Below are 14,962 nucleotides of genomic sequence, written 5' to 3'. Positions count from 1 at the left end.
AGGACTTAAATGTATGAATTGGTGTGGCTAATTTATTTTTTAAAAAACAGGAAATATGAGCTAATGATGATAATATAGACTTAATGGTAGATTTAATTGTAGCAATTAAAAAACCCTTGCCTCTGGGAAATGCTTTCATTTTGTTGGTTGTTTTTGACTGATGCTTTAGTAATCCAGATACCAAAGTCTCTTTCTAACCTAAATATAATGATTTCTACATTTAGTTTATGGTTGGGTCCATTTGGAAAATCAATAGTGATCAGAGCAGAGGAGATGGGGGCCAAAGATATAAGTGGCAGATGGTTACAAAATAGTTCCTTTATAATATAGAATGGCCAAGCAAAGTAAAGGACAGCCAGGGGGAGCAGAAAGAATTTTTAGATGGGAACAAGCAATGTGATGCAGTTTCAAACTCATAACTGATTGTTTCTTTTATAAAGCAATTTCCAATAATTCTCTGTAGAATTTTAAAGCCTCTTAAATATTGTACCCAGGGGAGGAAACTATTTTTGCATTGGCAGCTCTTCCAAGAATGAAATTTTGGAAAACTCAGCTCTATTCCCTTGCTATGCAGTACATGGTAATGTTCATTATGACTGTATTGAAAATGATCCACTTAGTATAGTACTAAATGTGCTCTAATTCAAAAATGAATTCAAATTCCATAAAACTCAACAATAAAGCTGAACACATTTTTCTTCTTTTATTGATAATGGTTTTGTCATAGTTAAATTCCTTTTTTATTTTTATACCTAGTGTTTAAAGGTTTGTCATCACTTTTTTCTAAAGATAAAAACATTTATTATGTTAGAAAATCAATTAGGTATTTTATAGGAAACTAAGAAATAGTCATGACAATAATTTCAAGACCCTAGAGTTTACCTAATTTTCAGTCTGAGAAAGGAGCAAAATTATTACATATTTGCTATATCGAGGACTGCAACTCTGAAAGGTTTTGCATATTAACTCTTAAATTTTTCTGCTTTACACAACAGATGATGCATATTCATTCATTGTAACATCATTAGAGTAGTCCCCAATTTTGTTAAGTAGTAGTATTCAACCCCTCATGATTGAAAATCTATTTGTTGAATAGAAAATATTAAATAAAGATCCACAGAAACATTTAAAATACTCAGTGGAAATTAAGATTTTAAGTACTTTTTTAAAAGATGTAAACTTCAAAAGCAAGTTACATCTACCCTATTCAATTAAATGTTAGCATTTAAAAAAAAAATTAAGCATGCCATATTTTTCAAGGATAACTACAGTGTAAGTCCCACAACATACAGCTGACCCTTGGACAAAAGGGGTTTGAACTGCACAGATCCACTTATAGGAAGATTTTTTTTTCAATAGCGATAAAGCCTGCCCTCTATATTTGGGGGTTTCCCATCTACAGATTCAACCTATGTGGGATTGAAATGGTTGACTCTGCAACTACGCAGGTACAGAGGGAAGACTGTACTAAGCCATTTTATATAAATTAGTTGAGTATACACGGATTTTGGTTATACCTGAGGGCTTTTGGAACCAAACCCCCAAGGATACCAAGGGACAACTGTAGTATAACAGAAAATCCACATTAAGAAGTGAATTGTAAATGAGACTGAACAGAATGGAGATCCAAAGCTAGAGTTTGAACATCATTAGGTTAAGCCAAAATTGTAAATTTCTTCTCCAAAATGCATGCTCCTTAAGATAGTTAATGAAAAATCAATTTGTGTCTGTATTTAAGCATTTAAAAAATATGAGAAAAATATGCAGTGATTCTCCCTTGTAAATTAACATCAGATATTAGAATATTAACCACTTTACAGACAACATGTCTGAATGAAGATTCTCTTGACAAATAATAGTATGTGGGTTGAAAGAGCAGACAGACAACATTTGAATAAATCAAACAAGATTTACTCATCTAAACAATTAAAAAGTATGCTATTATAGCCAAGATGTAAAGAAAGAATGAACACTTTTTAAGGGTGGCAAAAGATTTCTAGCCCCCAAATCTCAGCAGTGGGAACACAGTTCCAAATAGTAAGTTCTGAGTGAGTGTCATATCAGACATTTTGGAATAACTATAGCTGTTATATAAGTCTTGGATAGTCTAGCATGTAGTGTTGCATGTATATATGTCATAGGCCGCATTGCATGAGTCACATCAATCTCAGAATTATATGAAGCACAGTATTGCTAGGTATGGTACATGGTATACTCAAGTGTAAGCATTCTTCTTGCATCATTCTCTGTCTCTCCATGATAACACAGATGGGTTCAATTATGTTTCTAAAATGATTTCACATTCACTCATTCAACTATTATTCACTGGTTCCAATTATTCCATTAGTCCTGGACCATTGTCTATCTGAGCATTTATGTACATACAGGTAGTATAAATTTAGCCATTCTGCCTACAAGTGACATGAACGATAACTTTCAATTTTCCATTCCTGCTTGATGGAATTATATATTCAATATTTATATATATATATATATATATATATATTCAATATATATTCAGTATTATATATCAATTACTGGTGTAATTCTGTATCTCAAGTCACCATATTTAGATATCACTGTACAGGCCATCTTTTTGGCTACTTTGTACATTGTCCAAAACCACTAGTGTGGGATAGGCCTAAAGGCCTGAGAACCTAGCCCTGATTTAGGAATTTCTAGAGCTTCGTATCTATGAACTGAGTGCTGAACAGAAGTAGCTCAGCTTTGCCAGAAAAATAGTGATCTAACACGTTTTTCGCAGCACCCTGGCAATAGCTTCAAGTTCTTTGCTTGTGTTGCAAGTTTGAGAAGCACTGCTTTGGGAATGATGCTAACAAGAAGTCTTAATTTTATTTTAGGGCTTGCCATTCACTGTATGCAAACAACAGAAACAAACAAAGAAAAAGCTAGTTTTTAAAAATTAAAATAAAGTTTTTTATTTATTGGGGTATAGTTGCTTTACAGTGTTGTGGTAGTTTCTGCTGTACAGTGAAGTGAATCAGCTAGATGTTTACATATACCCACTCCCTCCTGGATTTCCCTCCCATCTAGGTCACCACAGAGCATCGAATAGAGTTCCCTGTGCTGTACAACAGGCTCTCACTAGTTATCTATTCCATACATAGCAGTGTAAACATGTCAATCTCAATCTCCCAATTTATCCCACACCCCCTTTTGCCCTTTGGTGTCCATATGTTTGTTCTCTACGTCTGTGCCTCTATTTCTGCTCTGCAAATAGGTTCATCTGTACCATTTTTCTAGATTCCACATGTATGCATTAACATACAATATTTGTTTTTCTCTTTCTGACTTACTTCATTCTGTATGACAGTCTCTAGGTCCATCCATGTCTCTACAAATGATCCAATTTCGTTCCTTTTAATGGCTAAGTAATATTCCATGGTGTATATGTACCACATTTTCTTTATCCATTCATCTGTCGATGGACATTTAGGTTGCTTCCATATCCTGGCTATTGTAATAGTGCTGCAATGAACATTGGGGTGCATGTGTCTTTTTGAATAATAGTTTTCTCAGTGTATATGCCCAGTAGTGGGATTGCTGGGTCATATGGTAGTTCTATTTGTAGTTTTTTAAGGAACCTCCATACTGTTCTCCATAGTGGCTGTATCAATTTACATTCGCACCAACAGTGCAAGAGGGTTCCTTTTCTTCACACCCTCTCCAGCATTTATTGTTTGTAGATTATTTGATGATGGCCATTCTGACCGGTGTGAGGTGATACCTCACTGTAGTTTTGATTTGCATTTCTCTAATAATTAGTGATGTTGGGCATCTTTTCATGTGCCTCTTGGCCATCTGTATGTCTTCCTTGGAGAAATGTCTATTTAGGTCTTCTGACCATTTTTTGATTGGGTTGTTTGTTTTTTTGATATTGAGCTGCATGAGCTATTTGTAAACTTTGGAGATTAATCCCTTGTCAGTTGCTTCATTTGCAAATATTTTCTCCCATTCTGAGGATTTTTTTTGTCTTGTTTATGGTTTCTTTTGCTATGCAAAAACTTTTAAATTTAATTAGGTCCCATTTGTTTATTTTTGTTTTTATTTTCATTACTCTGGGAGGTGGGTCAAAAAGGATCTTGCTGTGATTTATGTCAAAGAGTGTTCTTCCTGTGTTTTCCTCTAAGAGTTTTATAGTGTCCAGACTTACATTTAGGTCTTTAATCCATTTTGAGTGTATGTTTGTGTATGGTGTTAGGGAATGTTCTAATTTCATTCTTTTACATGAGCTGTCCAGTTTTCCCAGGGCCACCTATTGAAGCGGCTGTCTTCTCTCCATTGTATATTCTTGCCTCCTTTGTCATAGATTAGGTGACCATGGGTGCATGAGCTTATCTCTGGGCTTCATATCCTGTTCCATTGATCAATGTGTCTGTTTTTGTGCCAGTACTACACTGTTTTGATTACTGTAGCTTTGTAGTATAATCTGAAGTCAGGGAGCCTGATTCCTCCAGCTCCATTTTTCTTTCTCAGGATTACTTTGGTTCTTCAGGGCCTTCTGTGTTTCCATACAAATGTAAAATTTTCTGTTCTAATTCTGTGAAAAATGCCATTGGTAATTTGATAGGAATTGCACTGAATATGTAAATTGCTTTGCATAGTATAGTCATTTTCACAATATTGATTCTTCCAATCCAACAACATGGTATATTTCTCCATCTGTTTGTGTCATCCTTGATTTCTTTCATCAATATCTTATAGTTTTGTGAGTAGAGTTCTTTTGCCTCCTTTGGTAGGTTTATTCCTAGGTATTTTATTCTTTTTGTTGCAATGGTAAATGGATTGTTTCCTTAATTTCTCATTCTGATCTTTCGTTGTTAGTGTATGCAAGAGATTTCTGTGCATTACTTTTGTATCCTACAACTTTACCAAATTCATTGATTAACTCTAGTAGTTTTCCGGTGGCAAAGTTTAATAAAAATGCCTCTGTATACCAGTCAGCCCTATCTATCTATCTATCTATCTATTTATCTATATATCTACCTATTTATTTATCTATCTATCTGCCTGTCATCTATGTAACTGTGTATCCATCATTTCATCCTTCGGCTACATATGGATTATAGCAATTATTCATTAGAAAGACTAGTTGGTCTTTGGGATCTGACAGCCATGGCTTCAATTCTGATTCTAACACCTGCCAGCTGTGTGAACTCTGGCAGATAATATTAAATCTATTGCTGCGTAACAAACCGCCACAAACTTGATGGTTTAAAACGGTACACATTTATTATCACACAGTTTTTGTGGGTCAGGAGTTAAGGCATAACCTAACCTTGTCCCCTGTTCAGGATCTCAAGTGGACTGCAGGGTTGGGGGGTTTCATTCCAGGCTCAGGGTCTTATTCGAAGCTCACATGGTTGTTGACAGAATCATTTATTTTCTGCTCTAGAACTCATGGGTGCTTGCTTCTTCAAGGCCAGCAGGGGAATCTCTCTGACCTCAAAGAAGGCCTCTAATGTCCTGACTCTCAAATCTGTGTCTTCTGATCTGTATATGGATATAATGACATATACCTTTTAGGATTTCTTGTGCGTTTCAAAGGAGACAATAATGTAGTAGTGCAAGGTACAGTATAAAAATTCAAAATATTATTCATTTAAAAATTATAATCCAACATTTTCCTTCATCATTGAAGTAATCTGTGTCATTTTCCATTCTAGATTATAGTTAATTTATAATTCACTACACTTTCCAATTTCTAGGCAAGCTTTATTAAATATTTGGTTTTAGAAATTTTATAAATAAGATTAGAGTATATTGCTGCACATATAGTTATGTGTGCAGATTTTGTGTAGGAGTAGAAACATTTTCAGTGTCATTGTTTTGTTTTCTCAATTTAGTGGTGAAGATTATGGTGAGGTAACATACGTGAAAATGTTTTTTTAACCATGAAACAATGGAAATATTAGCAACAAATTTTGATACAGGCTGATGAGGACTCAGTCTAGGGTGAAGATAGGAAAAATACAGAAAAGAAGAATAGGAGGGAATATTGTGAAGAAAAATCAGATTTGGAATAATTTAGGACCTGTGTCATTGCATGTATAGTAGTTGACTTTTTTTTTTTTTTTTTTTTTTGCGGTACACAGGCCTCTCACTGTTGTGGCCTCTCCCGTTGCAGAGCGCAGGCTCAGCGGCCATGGCTCACGGGCCCAGCCGCTCCGCGGCATGTGGGATCTTCCTGGACTGGGGCACGAACCCGTGTCCCCTGCATCGGCAGGCAGACTCTCAACCACTGCACCACCAGGGAAGCCCAGTAGTTGACTTTTAAATAATATTTTTGAAGCAGGACATCAAGGTAGGCAGGACTTCAAGAGATTGCCACTTAAATGTTTCCTACAATTTTTCTGTCAGATGGACACAGCAAGTCATCCAGAGGACAGATCTCTTTTATTTAAAGAGTAATTTTAAATGTTCCTAGTTGTTATCTAAATCTAAAAGCAATCCATCCCATTGCCCTAGGGATCTTTTGTGATACATCTTTTATGATTTGTGATGGTCTTTTAAATTATTTTTTTTTATTGATACAAAGGACTTCTCTTAGAAGGAAAGAAAATAGAATTTACTTCTTTACCTTTTGAGGCTCAGTGTTTTTATGATCTCTCTGATAACTAGAGATGATCATAAATTGTCTGGCTGTAAATGTGCCCAAGTCTTCAATAGGAAACTCATCATGAAGGAAAGGAGAGTCTGGCTGCTGTTGTCAACTTAGTATCAAGGTCTGACTAGCATCACTGGAGGGCTTGTTTTGTCCCAGCATATGGCTGACACCAGAGTCTTCCTCTGGGCTAGTTCAGACATCCCCACCCAAGGGTATATTTAGGAGTGATGGCTGGGCGTGAATATATAAACTAGAGAGCTCTCACTTGAGATGCCAATCAAACAAAACTAGCCAAACAAGGGAGTGGCATCACATTCCTCACTAACTACTCTCTGAGGAAATATTCCTTTATTGAGGAATAGGTACATATCAAAAAGAGTAACACTAGTTTTAAATGTGATCTCTGTGCCAGTGAAAAATGCAAGGACAGCTTAAAATTGGTGTCCACATTTAGATTATTAAGGCACTCTAAGCAAATTTTTTGGTAGTGTTTGGAAAAAGATTTGGATTTAGGCTGATTAAAACTCCAACATTATTTAGTTTTAGCACCCCCCACCCCCCCACCCCCACCAAATGGGAAACTGGATGTTCTGCTAATTTGGGTAGGTTGTGGCTCAAGTAGTTAATTTGAATTAAAAAGCTGATGGAGAAGGAAAAACCAGATGTGCCTATAAAAGTACTTCAAGTTCTTTAAATCAGTGCCACCATTCAGCCATTTAACAATCATTTAACAAATATTTTGTATAACTCCTATGTGCCTGCAACTTAGTATTGTGCATCAGAAGTTCAAAAAACTTCTTTGCAACACCACCAGACGGTATGAGAAAGTAACAGACCTGTATTTATTTCAGAGTCACCTTGCAACTAATAATGAACAGAAAGTAGAACTCTATTCTCAGCGTATTTTCAAGGTAAACCAAGCAGTCACCCATGATTATTTTTCACATCCAATCTTTTAGGGAGTATCAACTTGCTTTGTTCCAGTCTGTACTTTTTCAAAGCAAAAGCTCTGCATTAAAAATACAAGACTGAGGGCTTCCCTGGTGGCGCAGTGATTGAGAGTCCGCCTGCCGATGCAGGGAACACGGGTTCGTGCCCCAGTCCAGGAAGATCCCACATGCCGCGGAGCGGCTAGGCCCGTGAGCCATGGCCACTGAGCCTGCGCGTCCGGAGCCTGTGCTCTGCAATGGGAGAAGCCACAACATTAAGAGGCCTGCGTACCGCAAAAAAAAAAAAATACAAGACTGAGAAAAATGTGCATTGAAAAGAAAAAAAGCAGAAATGTCAGGTGGAGAACCTGGGAACAAGAAAGAATATCACGGGGATTATTTGAGTCATAGTGTACCTCTAAAAGCTGAGTGATAGGTTTAGAGCTGCTTCTGGCTTCTTAATTATCTGGACACTGTTTCTAAACCAAGGATAATTTACTGTATTCTATAAAAAAATTGAAAAATAATCGGTGTAAATAAGATATTCTCATGCTAACCACAAATTTAATCTAGCCATTGATTTTATTTATTTGTTTGTTTATTTATTTTTTTGCGGTATGCGGGCCTCTCACTGCTGTGGCCTCTCCCGTTGCGGAGCACAGGCTCCGGACACACAGGCTCAGCGGCCATGGCTCGCAGGCCCAGCTGCTCCGCGGCACATGGGATCCTCCCAGACCGGGGCACGAACCTGTGTCCCCTGCATCGGCAGGCGGTCCCCCAACCACTGTGCCACCAGGGAAACTCCAATTTTATTTATTTTTAATAGACCTTTATTGGAATATAATTGCTTTACAATACTGTGTTGGTTTCTGTTGTACAATAAAGTGAATCAGCCATATGCATGCATATGTCCCCATATCCCCTCTCTCTTGAGCCTCCCTCCCACCCTCCCTATCCCACCCCTCTAGGTCACCACAAAGCACCGAGCTGATCTCCCTGTGCTGTGCTGCTGACTCCCACTAGCTAACTATTTTACATAAGGTGGTGTATATATGTCGATGCTACTCTCACTTTGCCCCAGCTTTCCCCCCAACCCCGTGTCCTCAAATCTATTCTCTATGTCTACATCTTTATTCCTGCCCTGCAACTAGGTTCATCAGTACCATTTTTTTTTTTTTTTAGATTCCATATATATGTGTTAGCATACGGTATTTGTTTTTCTCTTTCTGACTTACTTCACTCTGTATGACAGACTCTAGGTTCATCCACCTCACTACAAATAACTCAATTTCATTTCTTTTTATGGCTGAGTAATATTCTATTGTATATATGTGCCAGATCTTCTTTATCCATTCATCTGTCGATGGACATTTAGGTTGGTTCCATGTCCTGGCTATTGTAAATAGTGCTGCAGTGAACATTGTGGTACATGTCTCTTTTTGAATTTTGGTTTTCTCAGGGTATATGCCCAGTAGTGGGATTGGTCAGTCATATGATAGTTCTATTTTTAGCTTTTTAAGGAAACTCCATACTGTTTTCCATAGTTGTCATATCAATTTACATTCTAACCAACAGTGCAGGAGGGTTCCCTTTTCACCACACCCTTTCCAGCATTTATTGTTTGTAGATTATTTGATGATGGCCATTCTGACTGGTGTGAGGTGATAGCTCATTGTAGTTCTGATTTGCATTTCTCTAATAATTAGTGATGTTGAGCATCTTTTCATGTGTCTCTTGGCCATCTGTATGCCTTCCTTGGTGAAATGTCTATTTAGGTCTTCTGCCACTTTTTACCTGGATTGTTTGTTTTTTTGATATTGAGCTGCATGACCTGCTTATATATTTTGGAGATTAATCCTTTGTCTGTTGTTTTATTTGAAAATATTTTCTCCGATTCAGAGGGTTGTCTTTTTTTCTTGTTTATGGTTTCCTTTGCTGTGTAAAAGCTTTTAAGTTTAATTAAGTCCCATTTTTTAATATTTTGTTTTTATTTCCGTTACTCTAGGAGGTGGGTCAAAAAAGATCTTGCTGCTTTTTATGTCAAAGAGTGTTTTTCATGTTTTCCTCTAAGAGTTTTATAGTGTCTGGTCTTACATTTAAATCTTTAATCCATTCGGAGTTTATTTTTGTGTATGGTGTTAGGTAATGTTCTAATCTCATTGTTTTACATGTAGCTGTCCAGTTTTCCCAGCACCACTTATTGAAGAGGCTGTCTTTTTGTCATTGTACGTTCTTGCCTCCTTTGTCATAAATTAGGTACTCATGTGTGCTTGGGTTTATCTCTGGGCATTCTATCCTGTATCATTGATCTGTATTTCTGTTTTTGTGCCAGTACCATACTGTCTTGATTACTGTAGCTTTGTAGTATAGTTTGAAGTTGGGGAGCCTGATTCCTCCAACTCCCTTTTTCTTTCCCAAGATTGCTTTGGTTATTTGGGGTCTTTTGTGTTTCTATACGAATTGTACGATTTAGCCATTAATTTTAAAAGTTCTATGTGGAAATGTTCATCACTTAACTTTTCCTGACCCCAGTTTCCATATGTGTAATATGTAACCTAGGATCAGCTGACTGTAAAACATCCTTCCAGATTCAATAGGATTCAATATTGTGCTTGATATTTAAATACATGCAAAAGGGACAATATGTTTTCTAGTAACGTATCGAACAAACATATTTCTTAAAAAATTAGAAACATTGTAATTTAATACTTAAATATTGGGAAATAAGGCCAGATAAAAGGCAGAAACCAGAAGTTATTTAGTTGGTAGTAACCGATTGGGAGAGAATCAGCAATTTTTCTTTGCCTTACATTTACTATTTCAGGAAAACCATAAAGTTGCAATTGATTTTTACTCAATTTGATATAAAGCTACTGAGAGTCAACATACAATTAAGTTCTCTTGGGGTTTTACTCTGCCATTTTTAATAAATATTTTCTTTCATTACTGCAAGAGAAGTAAATCATTAGTCACTGTCTTCCTATCTTTGAATATGACCACCAATAAATGTTTTAAAGGAGGTACATCTTTTATGATCCACTGAAATACAGTGGATCCCATTATTTGTGAGTTCTGTATTTGCAAATTGGCTTGCTTGTTGACATTTATTTGTAACCTTAAAATCAATACTCATGGCTCCTTTGAGGTCACTTGCGGACATGGGCAGATGTGTAGAGCAGCAGAAAAGTTGAGTTGGCTGATGTACATGTTCCCAGCTGAGGTGGAACAAAGCACCAAGTGACACTGACTTCTTGTTTCGTCCCTCTTATTATAAACACATGTCCTTTTTGTGTTGATCTTTTTAGTGTGACCTTTAATGTTTGGGGCATTTTTGTGCTTTTTGTTGATAATTTGCTGTTTAAGATGGTCCCCAACAGTATTGTTGAGGTTCAGACTAGTGTTCCTAAGTGTAGGAAGGCTGTGATATGCCTTCAGAGAAAATTCATGTGTTAGGTAGGCTTCATTCAGACATGTGTTATTAGTGTTACTGACTGTGAGTTCATTGTTAGTGAATCAACAATATATGTTAGATGAGGTGCTTTAAACAGAAATACATGTGAAACCAGGTTGTGTATTGTTTGGTTGAAAAAATATTGTAACCAGTAGGTTGCAAAACTAACCCTATATTTATCCTAGGAACAATGGTTCAGATTAGCTAATTCAGTGTTTATGGCAATTTTACAGAACATAACTATTGTGAATAATGAAAATCAACTGTACTAGAAGAAAAAGAAAGTTTAACATCTAGATTTACTGGGATAATGGATAAAGGTTTATCTTTTGTGAAGAAACAGTGGGAGTAGTTTTTCTTTGTTATAAAATCTCTAATAGCCTCTCTTAGGACTCACAATAACCAAAAACAGACTCACAAAGTTGTATGATTTCATTTTGCACACACTTTAGAGTGGGTGCAGTCTAAAAAGTCCTTGTGCTAATTGACATGTATTCAGATAAATCCTGTTCTCATGGTACGCTGCAGTTTCTGTACTTTTACCCACAACTCATGATGGTGGCAGTAATGCAACAGCTAACTCTAAAATGCCTGAAAAATGTTTATTCATTCACTTCTCAAACAGCTATTCAGCACTGACTATATGCCACATATTGTTCTACTCACATAGAAAAACATCTCACAGTCTGTGGAACAGCACATAGGAGATTAAACTCCAGTTCCTGAACTTAAGAGTCATTTGGTACTATGAGGAAAAAGCAATCAGAATGCTGATTTTTTTAATTGACATATAATTGACGTATGATATTATATTAGTTTCAGGTGTACAACGTAATTATTCAATATTTGTGCAGAGAGAGAAGGTTCTGAATAATGAGGAAGTCTCTTTCAATAATGTTTAATCTAGACAATAAACTTGTACCCACCTAAAATCAACGAAACTTTAGTAGGCATTGGGTGCAAGATATTTTTAGAGTGATATTCATAGTCTCTTTCAAGTAGAAGACATAGATGGAGAATCACACCTCCAGAATTTACAGTATTTCATAAATTTGTGAATTTGCACATTGGAATAGAAATAGCTAAAGCAATAAAAGTATCATTGGAAAAACTTCTGTAGTAAAGGGAAAAATCTTACTTTGAAGATTGAATTTAGAGCATTTGAAGACATGTAGAATGATATTTTTCTTCTATCAATATATCAACTCTGGTAAAAAGAAGTTACCATCTGACATAGGCAGACATGGACATGTACAGGGCAAAGAAACAGATTAGGTATTTCAATTTGGGAAAAGTATTAGTGGAACTGACAAGAATAATGGAAATAGATTGTAGCCAACTTCTTACTCATAGTTACCAATAATGCAGTAAAGAAATACTGGTATTTGATACCACATCCACCTTTTATTTATGAATAAATATTTTGACAATCTGTTGGTAATTTTGCTTAGGTTAACCATATAATAATCTGTTTTGGATTCAGCATGTAGAATATTTAAGTCTCCTTAAATAATAACTTTTTTCCTTTACAAACTTTCTTTTACTAAGTTTTGATTTTGCGTCGTCTTGATCCTAAGACCTCTTCGAGGCACTCTATCAATGTCACTCATACCATTTCCTCACTTACTCTTGATATACCAGTCCTGGCCAGATCTTTGACTTTTCTGAATCATAAACATGTGTATCCAAAAGTTGGCCTGACATTTCCACTTGGATATTTCAAAGGTCTCTCAAAAACAAATGTGTTCAAAAAAGGTTTTCTTCCAAATATGGTCCTTTTCCTGTGTTCACTATCTGAATGGCACACACATTTATCTAATTACAGAAGGAAGAAACCTTCTCCTTTACCTCACATCAAGTCTGAATAAACTGTCAATTTTAAGTTGTATGTTGTCTCTCCTTTGTTAATACCATAGTTCATGCTACAATAGCTTACAATCTGGTCTCCTCAAATCCACTCCTCTCCCTGTCCAAATACTTCTCTCAGCCAATATGAGTTCCAAAAACTGTTGGAATAAACAGTTTTCAAAATTCATCTCCATTTCTCTATCTCTAATAGTTTTGTTTTCCCCTCAATACTTCATATTCTCAAATATATAACACTCCTTGCTACCTCAGAACCTTTGCACTTTCTGTTGCCTTTATTTTTTTTATTAAATCTGTGCATACAGCATATTTATTTCTCTGATATTGAATATGAATGTTACATTTTAAAGATGTCTTTCCCAAACATTCTTTTTTTGAATTTTATTTATTTTTTTTATACAGCAGTTGCTTATTAGTTATCCATTTTATACATATTAGTGTATATATGTCAATCCCAATCTCCCAATTCATCACACCACCACCCCCACCACTTTCCCCCCTTGGTGTCCATACGTTTGTTCCCTACATCTGTGTCTCAATTTCTGCCCTGCAAACTGGTTCATCTGTTGCCTTTAGATGCTCTTAATCTACTCTCTACCCCCTATCTTCACCTACTTATCTCTTATTCATCCGTCAGATCACAGCTGAAATATCAGTTCCTGATAGAAAGCTTTCCCAGACAATGCCTTCTTCTGACTAGATTAAGTTTTCTATAGTAAGCTCATCATTTTGTGTTTTTTTCTTCATTGTATTTAGCATTGTTTGTAATTATAAGCTTAGGTATTGAACTTACGTTTCTGTTTTTCTCACTATTTTGAGGAAATATTCCTCGAGTTAATTTATTAAAGAAACTTTTGGTATATTTTAAAAATGACTGAACAACACTGTTCTTTTGGCAAGCATTACCAGCGACCTGGACACCACATGGGGCCACTTCTCCACCTAGCAGCATAGATTGTTATAAGACAGGGTGTTGGCTGGATCCTCTTGAAGGTCTATTTCTGAGATAATGTTTTCTTTTCTAAAGATGTGGATATAACATAGACACTTCCACCTCTCTGTCATTTTAATTAAACCCCAAATATAAGTTACCTATTATACTCTAATTATTTGTTTAATTGTTACCCTGACCAAAAACTGAGCAACAACAACAAAAAAACAAGAACAAACCTGCAGCCAATAGGGCTAGCAGAAAAAATGTATAAATATAAATAAATGCATATATATTTGGTCCTAGGACACTATGGCTTTTATTAGTGGATATTTTCAATCATTTCTTTCCCAAGAAACAAAGAACAAAGAACAATGAGATGTATTATACCTAACAAATGGAAATGTACATATCATTTATAAAAGAAACAAACCACAACAATTAAGCAAGAAAATGTCACAACTAGTTTCCCTGAATTCAGTTTCAGGAACCTAGTTAGAGAATATCATTGTTCCCCTTTCTGTTAATTCTGAATAGTTATTTTTGTTACTCAGTACTGCTGGCTCATAGAGTATTCCTCAGTGTTCATATGGGCTTACTAGGTAGTCTTCAAATGAAGTGCACATCAGAATTACCTAAGAAGCATTTTTAGAATCCAGATACCGAAGCTCCATCTTCTGAATTGGAATTTCCAGTTGTGAGCTCACACATGTGCAGTAAATACAACAGTAAAATCTTTAACCAACACTTGAATACAGAGTCATGAAGGGCAATCACTGTGCCAGATGTTGCACATATTGGGAAATTTTAGCTATTAAATGTTTCAAGCCTAAGACATTTTTTGTGCTTTTGAATATACTTAGTAAATCATTTTTAGACTCACTGACTTTAATTTTCTTCCTAGAATATATAAATTGATGTAGTCATAAACAAATAGGATTTATTTTAGATCTTTCATTATAATATAGTAGGTCTATAACAGCTAATGTATGTGGGATTAAAGAGTAGCCATTCGTGTTAAGATTGAAAGAAAATGTACGCAATGTTAGAGTATGTAGGATGTAGGTAAAGAGAAACTTATCTGAATTTAAAGGTGGTTATGCATTGTTCTGAGATACTCAAGACAGTGCTAGCTTTAGAGCTATTGGTAACTTGCC

This window comes from Leucopleurus acutus (assembly GCF_964270905.1).
Source record: "Leucopleurus acutus genome assembly, chromosome: 6".
Taxonomy (NCBI): Eukaryota; Metazoa; Chordata; class Mammalia; order Artiodactyla; family Delphinidae; genus Leucopleurus; species Leucopleurus acutus.
Note: the sequence above shows the minus strand (reverse complement) of the source record.